Here is a 15,189-nt window from a genome sequence, read left to right on the forward strand (position 1 = left end):
GGTGAGCTGGCATCTGTGCTGCCCCTGTTCCCAACCTGGCTGCAGGCTATTCCTACCCCTGTGTACATCCCAACTCTAGCTGTTCCTCTAAAGTTGTCTGAGCTCACCCTGCGAGTGTTGGAGTAAGTCATTTTTTTCCCCATCATTATCTTCCTGCTCTTCTATTCCTTCCTCATCAAACACTGCTTGGACAGGTTGTAGTTCTTGGGTATCTGAAAGGAGAAAAGGGTAGTTATTGTGGGAAAAGAAAAAAGGTGCCTATGTACATCAGCAGCTGTAAATCAGAGGAAGTGTGGGATGAGTATGAAGTGGGATGTGAGAAGGAATATTAGGTATGAACCTACATAGCATCAACTTCATTTCAGCCTTGCAGAGTCATGGCTGCTTCTATGATTGTGATTACCCTCTCCTCCTTTGCCATAAGGATATGCAGCCACATCGGTTTGGTTATCTGGTTATTCATCACATTAGGAGAGATCTTCCCAAAAGAGAGCAAAGTTCCCTAAAGCGAGCGTGTTTAGCTACTTGTGTTGAATAAGGAGCTTAAATGAGAAACGCGTGGCCGAGGCCGCATATAGCTCTGCCCGTTGTAGTGAGAGATGGGGCCGTCATTTTAAAATGGCACCTCGATCTCCGAGGCCCACAAAAAAACCCCCCAGCCCGATCTCAACATGGGAGGGTCCCCCGGCCCCCACCTCACACCCCTAGTCCAATCGCGCATGTGCACAAAATGCCAGCTTGGCACCTTGGCAGTGCCAACCTGGCACCATGGCAGTAGCCCTGCCAGTGCCATCTGAGCACCCTGGCAGTGCCAGGATGGCACCCAGGGGCACTGCCAGGCTGCCACTTCAAAGGTGTCATGGCACTGCCAGAACACCCAGGTCTAACCACCCTGACCAAAGGGCAGGCACGCAGCCAGGGGCCACCGATCTCCTTGGGGACCCCCATGAGTGCCATTCCTTCTGGTTCTCGTTTGTGGAGACCAGTACCAAATGGCGCTTGCCCGAGGTCTCCGAGGTGAAGGGATTGAATCACAAAGCCTCTGGTACCTTGGAAATTTGCACATTAGAGTGAGGCTTACTGTCTCACTGTAATATGCAGATTCACCAAAAAGTGCTCCCGCCATTGTGGACGTGACTCTAATTACAAAGTCTCGAAGATTGCGTTGAATCTCGCGAGACATTGCGAGCCAGGTGGATCCAGGGAACGGGGTCTCCTGGATTTCACCAGCCATGTTGCGCCGCAGCGTGGCCAGAAAATCACACCCTTAGTCCTGCAAGAGAAAAACAAATGTGTCACTGTGTGTTGTACTATGGGCCTGCAATTTCATGGAGTGTCTAGCTGCATCTAATTGCCAGTCTATTCCCAATTTCTTTCCTTAATATTTTCCCAGCCTGTCTCCCCAACCTTCTGACTCAGGGTGGGTGGGATTCAGGCAGTGGAGCGGCCCATGGGGCCTACCGTGAAGTGCTATTAAGTTGAAAGGAAAGAGGCCACATTCTCTTGCTTACGGCACTAGATGCAATAAACCAGGTCAGTTAAATGTCTGTTGAAGTTTAAAGGTCCTTCACAAGACAGGGAGAAGTTAAGTGCATAAGGTAAGTGGGTTTGGGGTGTTCGGGGGGAAAATCAGAGGTCGGGAGTTGGAGATCAACAGGGTTCAGACGTAAGGGGGTTGGAATGGGGGAGATCAGGAGGGGTCAGATGTCGGGGGCCAGAGGTGGGGAGGTTGGAGGGGCAAAGTCAGCGGGAACATAAGGTGAGGTTGGAGGTCAGGAGGTCAGAGGGGAGCGGTCGTGAGAAGGTCAGAGGTGGACAGCCACTACAAGGCAATTAGCGCTTGCTGCACAATGCCATCCTTTAACTGAACAGGCAGTGTAAATGCTGTCTGTTACATGCATTGGAATAACTCCACACACACCTTCTCTTCCACCCTCTTCTGCACACACCCGTCCCCCTGACTCCTCCCTATCTGCACAACCCTCCCTCTCCTTTATTCCAAACACTCCCTCCCCTCTTGCTCCCCCCACTCGACACACCCTTCTCCCTCCCACTTACCTCACACTGCACACCACACCCCCTCATTCTTCCCTGTCTGCACAATCCTTCCTATCCTTTACGGCAAGCACTCACTCCCTCTCCTCCCTCTACCCACATTCCACACACCCTTCCTCTCTCTCCACAGATTGGCTTACAAATTGGTTCAGGCCTGATTCTGGTTAAATGGTTCAGCTCACCAGAAGCTGGGGGGTCTGAGGCTCATCCGAATTTGGGAATGGGCCTCATTTTAATAAGTGAGGTGAGTTGCTGATGTCTTTTGTGCAGCTCGGGGCAGCTAGCAACTTTGACCCACTCCAGGTGAGTCAACGGCCATACTGGTTGTGGCTTCCAGAGAAGACTTGGGAAGAGTTGGCAGAGAGTGGGAAAAGGGCTGGTGTGGCCTGTTGTAGTTCAGGCACATGGGAACACCAACCACCGAAACGTTCCATTCCAAGGCACAAGCCTTGCTAATAAATTGTAAATATCCGACATCATCGCCGGGTCAAAATCCAAGAGCTTCCTACCTAACAGAACCATGGGCGTATGTTTACTACACAGTCTGAAGCTCATCCCACCTTCTCAAGGGTAACTTAAGAATGAACAATAAATCCTGACATTGTCAGCAATATTCACATTCCTCAAGAATGGACATAAATGAAAGAAATAGCACCTCACATCTTTGGTAATGCCTCGACTGTACCAATAGCTATGTTGCATGATTTTCAAAAACTGCCAGCAGTGTTCTGCTTTAAACAAGTTAATGAATATTGTGAAAGGGTTATCCAGATCACAGAATTACAGAACTATTACGATGCAGAAGGAGACCATTTGGCCCATTGTGTCTGCACCGGCTCTCCAAACGAGCATCATGGTTGCCGCTTTTCCCTGTGTTCCTGCACATTGTTTCTGTTCAAATAATCATCTAATGCCCTCTTGAAATGCCTCGATTGAACCTGCCGCCACCACACTTCCAGGCCGTGCGTTCCAGACTCGAACCACTCATTGTGTCCAAATGTTTTTTCTCACATCATTTTTGCTTCTTTTGCAAATCACCTTAAATCTGTGCCCCCTTTGTAATCCTTTTACATCTCTGTCAAGTCTCCTCATAGTCTTTGTTTCTCCAAGAAGAACGGCCCCAACCTCTGCAATCTATCCTCATAACTGAAGTTTCTCAACCCTGGAACCATTCTTGTAGACGCTTTTGTACTCTCTCCAATGTGTTCCTTCCTAAAATGTGGCATGCAGAACTGAGCGCAATATTCCAGCTGAGGTCTAACTCGTGTCGTGTATAAATTCAGCATTATCTCCTGGCTCTTTTTAAGAATCTTTATTGTCATAAGTAGGCATACATAAACACTGCAATGAAGTTACTGTGACTAGCCCCTAGTCGCACCATTCTGGCGCCTGTTCGGGTACATAGAGGGAGAATTCAGAATGTCCAAATTACCTAACAGCACGTCTTTCGGGACTTGTGGGAGGAAACCGGAGCACCCGGACGAAACCCACACAGACACGGGGAGAACGTGCAGACTCCTCACAGTGCACTCTATGCCCCTATTAATTAAGCCGAGAATACGATATGCTTTATTAATTGCTCTCCATCTGACCTCCCAAATTCAGTGATCTATGCACATAGCCACCCAAATCCCTCTGCTCTTGCATTATATCCCTTATTTTATATTGTCTCTCCATGTTCCTCCTATCAAAGTACATCTTCTCGCATTTACCTGCATTGAATTTCATATGCCACTGACGTGCCCACTCCACCAACGTGCCTATGTCCTTTTGAAGTTCTAAACTGCCCTCTTTACAGTTTACAATACGTCCAAGTTTTGTGTCATCTGCAAACTTTTAAATTGTATCCAGCACACCAAGATCTAGAGCATGAAAAGCAAGGGTCCCAATGTCGACCCCTGGGCAGCATTACTACAAACCTTCCTCCGGCCCAAAAAATACCCATTGACCATTGCTCTCTGTTTCCTATTATTGAGCCAATTTTGTAACCACGTTGCCAATGTCCCTTTTATTCTTGAAAGACTTGTCTGGAATGTTGCTGAAAACCTGGGGTAGGGCCTTGTACTTAACACCAAATTCCAAACAAGTCTTCATTTTGCTTCTTTCCTTTCTTTGAAAGAAATGCAAAGGTCAGTCAGACTGCAGTGAGACAGGAGGCAACCACTTAACAATAATCTGACATTGATTTTCCCTGTTTACTTTATCCACAGGTTTTCTCTTTAACTTATTACATGAAACAGAAACGGTAAAGTGATCGTGTGCAAATGAGTTTGATTTATTAGCTACAACAAAATCAGCAGGGAATACATTAAAGGTGGTTGGAGCATGTCTGCACTGCTCTGTCTTTGAACGTTACACCTAAAATAAACGTAAAATTAAAGTCAGAGGATTTGAAATGACAGATACCACATAAGAAAGTAATATTATTGCTTTCTTCTTTGGCGTACAGATTGAATTTCAAGCTTCAGGAATAAAACGGTGAAACTGTGTGGAAACTTGCCCACATGTGATGTCAGCCTTAAACCTGTGTGAGGTCCCTTCCAACATAAACTCGAATCACAGAAATGGACAATTGCACCTCGTTCTCGCCCAGCCGTTAGCGCAAAATAAGTAAGCTTGGCCCAATAAGGAAATGTTTAACAGCTCTCAGCAAAGATTTAACCCCGTCAGAAAGAAAGACACTTTCCGAAAGATGCATCGTCCAGGGTTGAATAAGGATGCTAAGGATAGTATCAAGTTGAAAGAAACACTGTAAAAATCTACAAAGATTATTGGTAAATCAGGAGATTGGTAATGTTCTAAGGATCAGCAAAGAATGACTAAAACAAAGGATAAAGAGCGAGAAAGAAGAGTATGAGAGAAAGCTAGGTAGTAAAAACAGGTAGTAAAAATTTGAGTGAGCAAAAATTTGGAAGATGGAGTATAATTCGGAAAAATATGAACTTGCTCACTTTGGCTGGAGGAATGGAAAAGCAGCATATTACTTAATTGGAGCGAGATTGAAAACTCAGTGATACAGAGGGATCTGGGTGACCTGGTACATGATTCACAAAACGTTAGTTTGCAAGAATAGCAAGTGATTAGAAAGGCAAATGGAATTTTGGCATTTATTACAAACGGAATGGAATATAAAAATCAGCAAGTTTTGCTGCAACTTTACAAGGTCATGTTGAGACATCTGGAACACCGTGTACAGTTTTGGTCTCCTTATTTGAAAAAACATAATTGCATTAGAAGCAGTTCAGAGAAGGTACATTCAACTTATTCCTGGAATGAGGGGATTATCTTCTGGAGGAAGGGTGAAAAGATTGGGCCGATGTCCATTGGGGTTTAGAAGAATGAGCAGTGATCTTATTAAAATATACAAGATACTAAGGGGATTAGAAAGGTTAGATACTGGGAGACTGTTTGTGCTTGTCGGGAGGCTAGACCAGGAGGAACAGTTTAAGAATAAGGTTTACTGTTTAAGATGGCGATTAAGTGAGGTTTTTCTCAAAGATTCGTTAGTATGTGGAATGTTCTTTCCCAGAAAGCAGTGGAGGCTGGGTCAGTGAATTTATACAAGCAGAGTTCTAGCAGACTTGAAGGGCTAAATGGTCTACTCTGCTGCAAAGTTCAATGTTCTTAAATTGGCATGTAATGGGCCTTAGGGATGAGTTGGGGTGGGGGGGGGGGGGGTGATGGATTTGCATGAGTTGGCACTAGGTTAGTGGCTAGCAGGGACCAAGGAGTGGTGGCAAGATGGGCATGGGTTGGCATGGAGTGTTCGAGGGGCTATTGGAGCGGGTTGGTGGACAAAGGTTGGCATGGAAGGCCACAGGTCCCTCTATATCACTGGTGGGCATGAGTTGGCATGGATGGGGTATGGGGTATGGGGTGCATGTGTGGAGTTGAGGAGGTGCTAAGGCTTGAGGGTTTTTCTATGTTTTGCTGTGTTTTCAGAACTGGGTTTAAGTCCCAGGGCACTGAGGTAGGGTTTTTAAACTGACGGCATCAACATCGGGCAAACCTTGTTGCTGCCTCTGCACTTCATTTAGGGGCGGTGGGCTCAACTCCTATTAGCACCACTAACCCTGCCCAACCTCTGGGACAAAATCAAAGCATTTGGGGCACTTTCTTCCGAACTGGCTTTGCAGAATTGGGAATTTTCCCGGCTGCAATCCCAATGGGGGCTGAAGATTTTGCCCTTAATGTCTTCGCGTGTATAAAAAAGACAAAACAAAAATCTTTAAAGTCCGTAAATTTCCTGCCCCACCTTGGCGGAGTTTTCTGCAGTGTAGGTGGTGAGCCATTGGATACCAGTGGGATCTTCCAGCCCCGCCTGTCTATGGCTCGTCCACCTTACTGCCAGGGAACTCGCCGCAAGGGGTCGTGTTTGGCAGGACTGGAAGACCCAGCTGGTGGGAAGGGCCAGAATATCTCATCCATATGTTTTTACTCTCAATGATTTTTCCTCACTGATCACGTCTCACGATGGTTGCTTGTAAATTAGCATTTTGTTTGTGCTTCGAGGGGAGCAGGAACATACTTGCAGCTCCCATAATGCTGTTCTCTCTCTCTTAGGAGGAGCTGGAAATATCCAATCCTAAGAATCGGGTAAAATACTCAGCTCTAGGACTGAGTTGAACTATAAGTGAAGTTTCCATAGTCCCAGATGACCATAGGCTGCTTTTCTCTTTGAGGGAGAGAGCTGACTGGTGGTGATTTAACCTGAGGATCACCACACCTCAGGCAAGGGGCATGAGTAACCGCAGCCGGAACGGGGACTGAAGCCACTCTGTTGGCCTCGCTCTGCAACACGGACAATGGGTGACTGATCCACAATTAGGGTTTGACATAAGTCAATAAGTTGGAAATCTCCCCCAGTACATCCAGTCGTCAGAGAATCAGTAAGCATGAATGTAAGATCCATCCCACCGGAATGAATTTTGGGAGAATGTTTTATTATTCAGCAGCTGCAAAAACAGTGGAGGGAATGGAGAAATGTTTGAAATGAAACATTCATGTACGTGGAAAGGATAACAGAATGGGACAAAGACGATCGCTGTTTCAGACAGTTGGCACAGGTAACAGTACAATGGTCAAATGGCCTCCTACTGTTTTGCAAAATGCTATAATTCCAGTGCACGCATCAGAATGTATGTCACCATTGAATTTCAGACTTATTTGTTAGAAAGGCTGTATGGTTATTTACCTCTTTTGCAACGAGGCAATTAAAATGAGGACACCTCGCAGCACAAACCCCTGAGTAATAATTTGTGATTTTATTCAGTCAAATGTTATCTATTCAACAATATGTTCCTTATTATTTGTACAATTCTGCCTGTGGTTTAAATGAAAAGAAACAGGAAACGGTATTGCCTGTGGATAAGACCTCTAAATCCATTTGTGACTTTACCACTTGCAGGTTACAAGTTCTTCCAGACTGCCAGGATAAAGTGTATGTCCTGCTGGTTACCATTGTGCATTCTCTATGGACGCTGCATGCTGTTAAAGACATTGCACTGCGCTTAAAATGCTTATAAGGGGAATACAGTGATTCTTTGTACTTTGTATGTCTTTTATCGAAACACTAACCCTGCGGTCCATTTTCCAAAAGTGACGGTGTTTTTACTTGTGACCCAACTTGAAGCTGGGGGGGTAAACTTTCTGCTTCCCGTCGAATTGATTCCTGCAATTGCACAGCTCAGTCAAGTTCACAGCAAAAAAAAACACCATGGACTAGGTTGATCCACATTAAACACTGCTCCTGCTTTACATCGCTGCATATTGTGATTCAATTCAAATCAAATTACAACTTTTAATCACCATTAGTTCCACAGCAGTACTTAAAAGCCATTCTTGCTCAAAAGTTCAGCAGACTGTAGCTAACAAGTTGACATTCAGGCTACATTAGCCACCAATGGCTGGTTGCATAAGTGCCTTGTTAATGATTTATGAAATGTCTACACAGGCAACCCAGAATCGCCTCATGCAAACAATTGGTTACTTATTACCAGATACACTCAAAGGCAATGCTTTGGGTCCTTTTGAAAAAAAAAAGAAAGCCTACATAATCTGGAAGTTGGCACAGCGTGGCTTCATTTTTGGCACTGTGCCGTATTATTTTGTGTTCCGTTATAGCCCTAATGGTCGTCTCAGACATGCGCTGCCATTTCTTGTGTAGAAAAAAAAAGGAGAGAAAGAAAGGAAAATTCTTGATTGTCATGTCACCCAGTTGCACATGAACTCCTACGTGCCTAACCAAGAGCTCGGAGAACTTTGATAATTGGCTCCTGCACAATAAGGTCATTGTGCAGTGCTGATTTTCGGAAGTGACCCTAAAACTTGCGTGATAAGTAAACAGAGGGAAGGAAATAATCAATTTAGAGCTTTTACTGAACAAGTGCTTATCTTGATCTTGCTTCAGTATTGCATTGCTGGTTAAATATTATGTGGCAGCGTGTTCCAAACTATTTAAAGGGGCAGTATTATTCCACTAATATAAATGCCCCGAGAATGGTCACGACAGGAATTTTAAAAGAGAGTGGGATAAGTTTCAGTGAGGAATGTGAGGTGAGTGTCAATGTTTAAAGACGGCATCAGCATCAAGCCTGGTTGATTTTAATGGCCTGGCCTTATTACCATATGACTGCTATGCGGACTGTCAATATTTTTGCCCAATTTCCGGTGTGATTCTCGAGGCAGAATATTTAAAGGAGATTGTATTCAGGATATTTAATCACTTGAGTTCACAGATTGATTCTGTTCAGTGTTGGAGAAAGTTGCAATAAGGGGAAAGGTCACACTCCCCACTCTCACCTCCCCACCCACCCTGCCCCCACCTGATTTGCAGTTGCCTCCTGAGAGGTGCTGTTGGAGATCAGGGCCAGAAAGAATCTGCTTTTCCTCCAAAGTGCCTCATTTCATAAGCCTTGAGCAAGTGAATTCCATTTGCATCACCCCAAGGATCTGAATACAGTGCAGGGAGCAATTCAAAGGCTTGACAATACCATTCCCGTTCCGCTGTCAACTTTCCCTCAGATTAGGAACAGTGGTGAGCTGCAGTCTCAAGTGTGTGACGATGGAACCATGGGCCAGGCAAGTGTCACTCTCTCCCAAGATGTCAGAACATCTGCTCTCACACCGCCTATTCAACCATTACCCACCATGATGCCAAAAACCCTGCTGGGACAGACTGCCCTGCAGGCAGTAGCCAAGGAGCAACAGTCTGCAAACAGGCCTTCATAGGCTTGAGTTCCTGGAATCACTGACCGTGAGTATCTCAAAGATTCTGATGTCATGCACAGAGGTTTGTCATCAGCTGCGTTGTAGCCACTGGATGAGGACTTTGTAAAAGCAGCAAAATTTTTTACTTTTTTTCACAGAAAAGCAGTATGGGTTGACACTTTGTGGGGTAATGATTTGGAGCACCTCATTGGGCTGGATTCTCCACCGGCCGACGCTGGAATCAGGCAGAGTATCGCGCATGAGCTGAAAATCATGGCCCGACGACATGCCATGCTCCGGTGTCTCAACGGCGACATCAATGCATTCTGCTCCACACATACAGTAAACGCCGTTGGCTTACCATTAATGGGGCTGTCATAATATACATCTATGTATATAATGGAGTGCAGACAGGCAGTGATTGACACACAGGATGACCAGTAAGCACACAGAACAGAGCAGCCAATCACCAGACAGGACACTACCACTATAAAGCCAGAGGGCACTAGGTTTCCTGCTCTCTCGGGACCCAGCCACTGAGACAGTCAGAGTTTGTGAGATAGCCAGTGCAAACACCATGCGGTAGCTAGTAAGTCTGGTCAGGCCAGTATCAGGTCTCCAGTCAAGTCAGCATAGTGTCAACCCACAGTTGAACATGTATAGTAGTTAAGACGGTAAATAAAATCATGTTGCATCTTATCAAGTGTTGGAGGTCTGTCTCTCGCTACACTGCATCAAGTGCAGTCCACGTCGACCCAGCCTGCCCAACGCATCAGGGGCCGGCCCAGTATTCTCTGGAGCCTCTGTCATGCTCCACCTCCATCAGGAGAAATTACCGATGGCAGATTTCATTTGTTGTTTTAAAAATCGGGAAACAGTTGTGGCTGTTGAGGGAGGGAGAGGAGGTAGGCCATGTTCCCAGAGGCGCAACTGAGGGCTGCCAGGGGGCATCTGCCGGGGTGGGGAGGGGAAGGAAAGGCGCAGAGTGACACCGGCCGTATGGGTGCCGCCACTCCCCTAACCCCGTACTCTACCCCCACTCCACCCTACCCCCCACAACGGAGCGCCACCTGCCGGCAATGCAGACTCCGCACAGACCGCACATGGAGGCTGGGTTTCTCTGAGCTCCTGCTTCTTCTAGCTATCACCCTGCTTCCGCACCTGGTGTGCTTTTTTGTACGCTGGCTGCCTTTTCCGGACTTTGAAGCCTGGATGACAGCAAGGGAGAACGGTGCTTCTACCGGTTGGATAGAGGGCAAGAGGTGCCAGTTGCAGTTGCCAGTTGCTTATAGGGCAGAGAGCGGCGAGTGCTTGCCTGCAGTTGTCACACCTGGGATTCATACTTGTTACTGGCTGCCTTTCTGCTTGGCGGCAGGCAGTGGATTAGGGGGTGCATTTTGGTTGGCTTGTAGCTGGGCTGAAAGTGGAGGACAGTGGACTCACTTTTGCAGTTTTGGACTGGATGGTGTCTGGGGACTGGATGCCAGAACTGTGGGAGCAGCATGGAGGTGGCCCAATTGACAATGTGCACTGCTGTACTGATGTTGTTTTTGTTTTATTGTTGGGGGTCTGTATGGCTATTATTGTATTTTTGTTGTGTATTGTTATTTTGGGCCTCGAGGCTGGGTGCTCGCCAGTTGCGGCCCTTCTGCTTCTGTGCACTGGGGGTTGAGGGGGTCCTTCTCAGTGCTAGTGAGAGGGAAGGGTTGGCCTCTCTCCCTCTCCTCAACTGTGCGCTGTCTGTCCTTTTCCAGTGGACTGAGCTGCTTGCGGGCACCTCTTCACCGATGTGGGGCTGTTGCTGGAGCCGGGAGAGGGTGGGGGAGGGGCGCGTGCACTGGCTTGAATGCTGGTGGCTTTGCCTTGTACTTAATTGTTTGTTGAGCTTCTTGTTGTTTTTCTGTATTTTGTCTTGCTTTGTTTTTGTAAAGGGAGTTTTCTCTCTCTGTCTCCATTTCAGTGTGTCCTTTTCCAGTGGTCTGTGTTACTCATTTGGGTGCATTTCCACTGATGTGGCGCTGCCATTAGGGCAAGGGTGGCCGACTTTCCATGATGTGGGGCTGCCACTGGGGCTGGTGTTATGGGTCAGAGTTCAGAGAACCCCAAAGTGTATCATGCAGTTCACCTGACCCACAACTTTTAATAGATTGTTGTATGGAGAGCACATGGCTCACTCTACAGGTGTGGTACAGCAGAAAAGGACAAGTATTTTTAAAAACAAAACAATGTTTTAAAAACAGTGAACATCTAGGCAACCATTAATTCAAATACAACCCCAAAGACTACAACACTAAGTAACCCTGTAAGATGTCCTTTTAACATCCAAAATACTTAACAAACCTTCAAACAGGAGCACATTAGATTTTACGTTTAATACTGAGACCTTTTACAATTCTGGGTTCACCAAATGATCCATAGATAGTCTTTGAATGGCAGAGTACATCAAAGTACATCTCTTTGTTTAAACTTCAGATGCAGTTCACTGAAAAACACAGACACACCCAAGCTTTTTCTCAAACTGAAACTAAAAAGCAGAAGTAGCTCCACCCACACTCTGACATCACCCCAGCAACATGAGCAGCTCCATATCTTAAAGGTACATTTCTTAAACACCCATTTTTTAAAGGTACTCTCACATGACAGGGGATATGTGCTGGCTTGAGAGTTGGTGATTTTGTTTTTTTTGGTGTCTTGTAAATGCTTTTTACATATTCCTGATTTTCGGGACTGTTGCTGATTCTTTTGTACTCTTGAGTTGTCAATAAACTTAAAATATCTGTCGGAGGAGAAGGGGATGCTTTGCAGCTCTGTCCCTGTAGAGGGTCATAACAAGAATTTTCAATGTCCAGGAATATCATTGAGTTCTAAAGGTTTATGGGAATGGTGAACTGTGTGGGAAAATTCCTACCCCATCTAGCTCAAATAAACGAACATCTAAGCCAAATGTTATACCAAGACGAGGCATGGTAATGAACTGAATATCAACAGCAATCATTTAAACAAATAAAAAAGATGTTGATATCTTTGGGGATCCTAGCTCACTGTGATCCCGAAATTTCAACTATGGCACCAGCAGATGCATAAGCAACAGGACTGGGAGTAGTGTTGTTCCAGAACAATGGAACATGAAGGCCTGTTTATTATGCGTCAAGGTCCTTTATTCAGACTGAGCAGCATAAGAACATAAGAACTAGGAGCAGGAGTAGGCCATCTCGCCCCTCGAGCCTGCTCCGCCATTCAATGTGATCATGGCTGATCTTTTGTGGACTCAGCTCCACTTTCCGGCCTGAACACCATAACCCTTAATCCCTTTATTCTTAAAAAAACTATCTATCTTTACCTTAAAAACATTTAATGAAGGAGCCTCAACTGCTTCACTGGGCAAGGAATTCCATAGATTCACAACCCTTTGGGTGAAGAAGTTCCTCCTAAACTCAGTCCTAAATCTACTTCCCCTTATTTTGAGGCTATGTCCCCTAGTTCTGCTTTCACCCACCAGTGGAAACAACCTGCCCGCATCTATCCTATCTATTCCCTTCATAATTTTAAATGTTTCTATAAGATCCCCCCCTCATCCTTCTAAATTCCAACGAGTACAGTCCCAGTCTACTCAACCTCTCCTCATAACCCAACCCCTTCAGCTCTGGGATTAACCTAGTGAATCTCCTCTGCACACCCTCCAGTGCCAGTATGTCCTTTCTCAAGTAAGGGGACCAAAACTGAACACAATACTCCAGGTGTGGCCTCACTAACACATTATACAATTGCAACATAACCTCCCTAGTCTTAAACTCCATCCCTCTAGCAATGAAGGACAAAATTCCATTTGCCTTCTTAATCACCTGTTGCACCTGTAAACCAACTTTCTGTGACTCATGCACTGGCACACCCAGGTCTCTCTGCACAGCGGCATGCTTTAATAATTTATTGTTTAAATAATAATCCCGTTTGCTGTTATTCCTACCAAAATGGATAACCTCACATTTGTCAACATTGTATTCCATCTGCCAGACCCTAGCCCATTCACTTAACCTATCCAAATCCCTCTGCAGATTTCCAGTATCCTCTGCACTTTTCACTTTACCATTCATCTTAGTGTCATCTGCAAACTTGGACACATTGCCCTTGGTCCCCAACTCCAAATCATCTATGTAAATTGTGAACAATTGTGGGCCCAACATGGATCCCTGAGGGACACCACTAGCTACTGATTGCCAACCAGAGAAACACCCATTTATCCCAACTCTTTGCTTTCTATTAATTAACCAATCCTCTATCCATGCTACTACTTTACCCTTAATGCTATGCATCTTTATCTTATGCAGCAACCTTTTGTGTGGCACCTTGTCAAAGGCTTTCTGGAAATCCAGATATACCACATCCATTGGCTCCCCGTTATCTACTGCACTGGTAATGTCCTCAAAAAATTCCACTAAATTAGTTAGGCACGACCTGCCCTTTATGAACCCATGCTGCGTCTGCCCAATGGGACAATTTCTATCCAGATGCCTCGCTATTTCTTCCTTGATGATAGATTCCTGCATCTTCCCTACTACCGAAGTTAAGCTCACTGGCCTATAATTTCCTGCTCTCTGCCTACCTCCTTTTTTAAACAGTGGTGTCACGTTTGCTAATTTCCAATCCACCGGGACCACCCCAGAGTCTAGTGAATAGCACTGAGCTATCCTGTAGAAAGAAGCCCCGGTTACGACTTGGGCATGTGAAAAATGTTCTGATTACGCCTTACGCCTGCAGTTCAAGATTGAAACTGATCACAATCAACTGGCAACTTTACTGAACACAGATGAAATTGCAAAAATGCCATCCCGAATCCAGAGATTCGGATTGAGGCTGATGCGATATACCACTGAGTGTAGTGTATACAGGGAAAATACCAAACTACTGCTGACACTCTAACATGGGTGTCCCGAACAACACAAGAACAAGGAAGTCAAGTCCTTCATGACCTTAACCAATCAATATTTGCCAGCAACAGCATGGAAGTCGCTAGATTTTCAGGAAGTTTAAATGGGAGGTGCGGAATTGAGGGGTTGGGAAGTCCATCACCGCTTATAGAGGGGGAAGCAAATCAAAATGCCTTTCTGTTTATGGATATCTGGTGAGTGGAAGAATCACCACTGTTTAAATTAATTCCCCTCCTGTCTGTAATGGAGATTGGGATTACCTATTTGAATTTGACCAGTTAAGGCGAGCCAAATTTGACGTTAATGAGTCAATTGGAAACCAAAAGAAAAAAAACTTAGTGGCTAAAACAAATTTTGAAACAGTGCACAGGATTCTCCATTCCCCAACGCCGGGGGTGGCACAGTAGCACAGTGGTTAGCACTGTGGCTTCACAGCTCCAGGGTGCCAGGTTTAATTACGGGTTTGGTCACTGTCTGTGTGGAGTCTGCACGTTCTCCCTGTGTCTGCATGGGTTTCCTCCGGGTGCTCCGGTTTCCTCCCACAAGTCCCGAAAGACATGCTGTTAGGTGAATTGGACATTCTGAATTCTCCCTCTGTGTACCCGAACAGGCGCCGGATTGTGGCGGCTAGGGGCCTTTCACAATAACTTCAGTGCAGTGTTAATGAAAGCCTTCTTGTGACAATAAAGATTATTACTATTACACTTTCATAATCGGCGATCGGGCGTAGAATCCCTATTTACGTCTGAATTGTGGGCAGCGCCTGTTTTCGGATGCTCCGCCCCCTCCAAAACACGCCAAGGAGCATGCTGCACGCCATTGGGACAGCCTCAGGACATTACCTGAAGGCCTTCCCCCGATGCTCCGACCCCAATGGGCTGGGTTCCTGACCGCGTGGTTGACTCATGGGGGGGGATTCTCCCATCGTCGTATTTTACGGCAGAGTCAGGGGTCCGATCCAACGACATTTCTGGGCCGCAAAAGGGGCCAGCACAGGCGT

The sequence above is a fragment of the Scyliorhinus canicula genome, chromosome 3 (assembly GCF_902713615.1).
Source record: "Scyliorhinus canicula chromosome 3, sScyCan1.1, whole genome shotgun sequence".
NCBI lineage: Eukaryota > Metazoa > Chordata > Chondrichthyes > Carcharhiniformes > Scyliorhinidae > Scyliorhinus > Scyliorhinus canicula.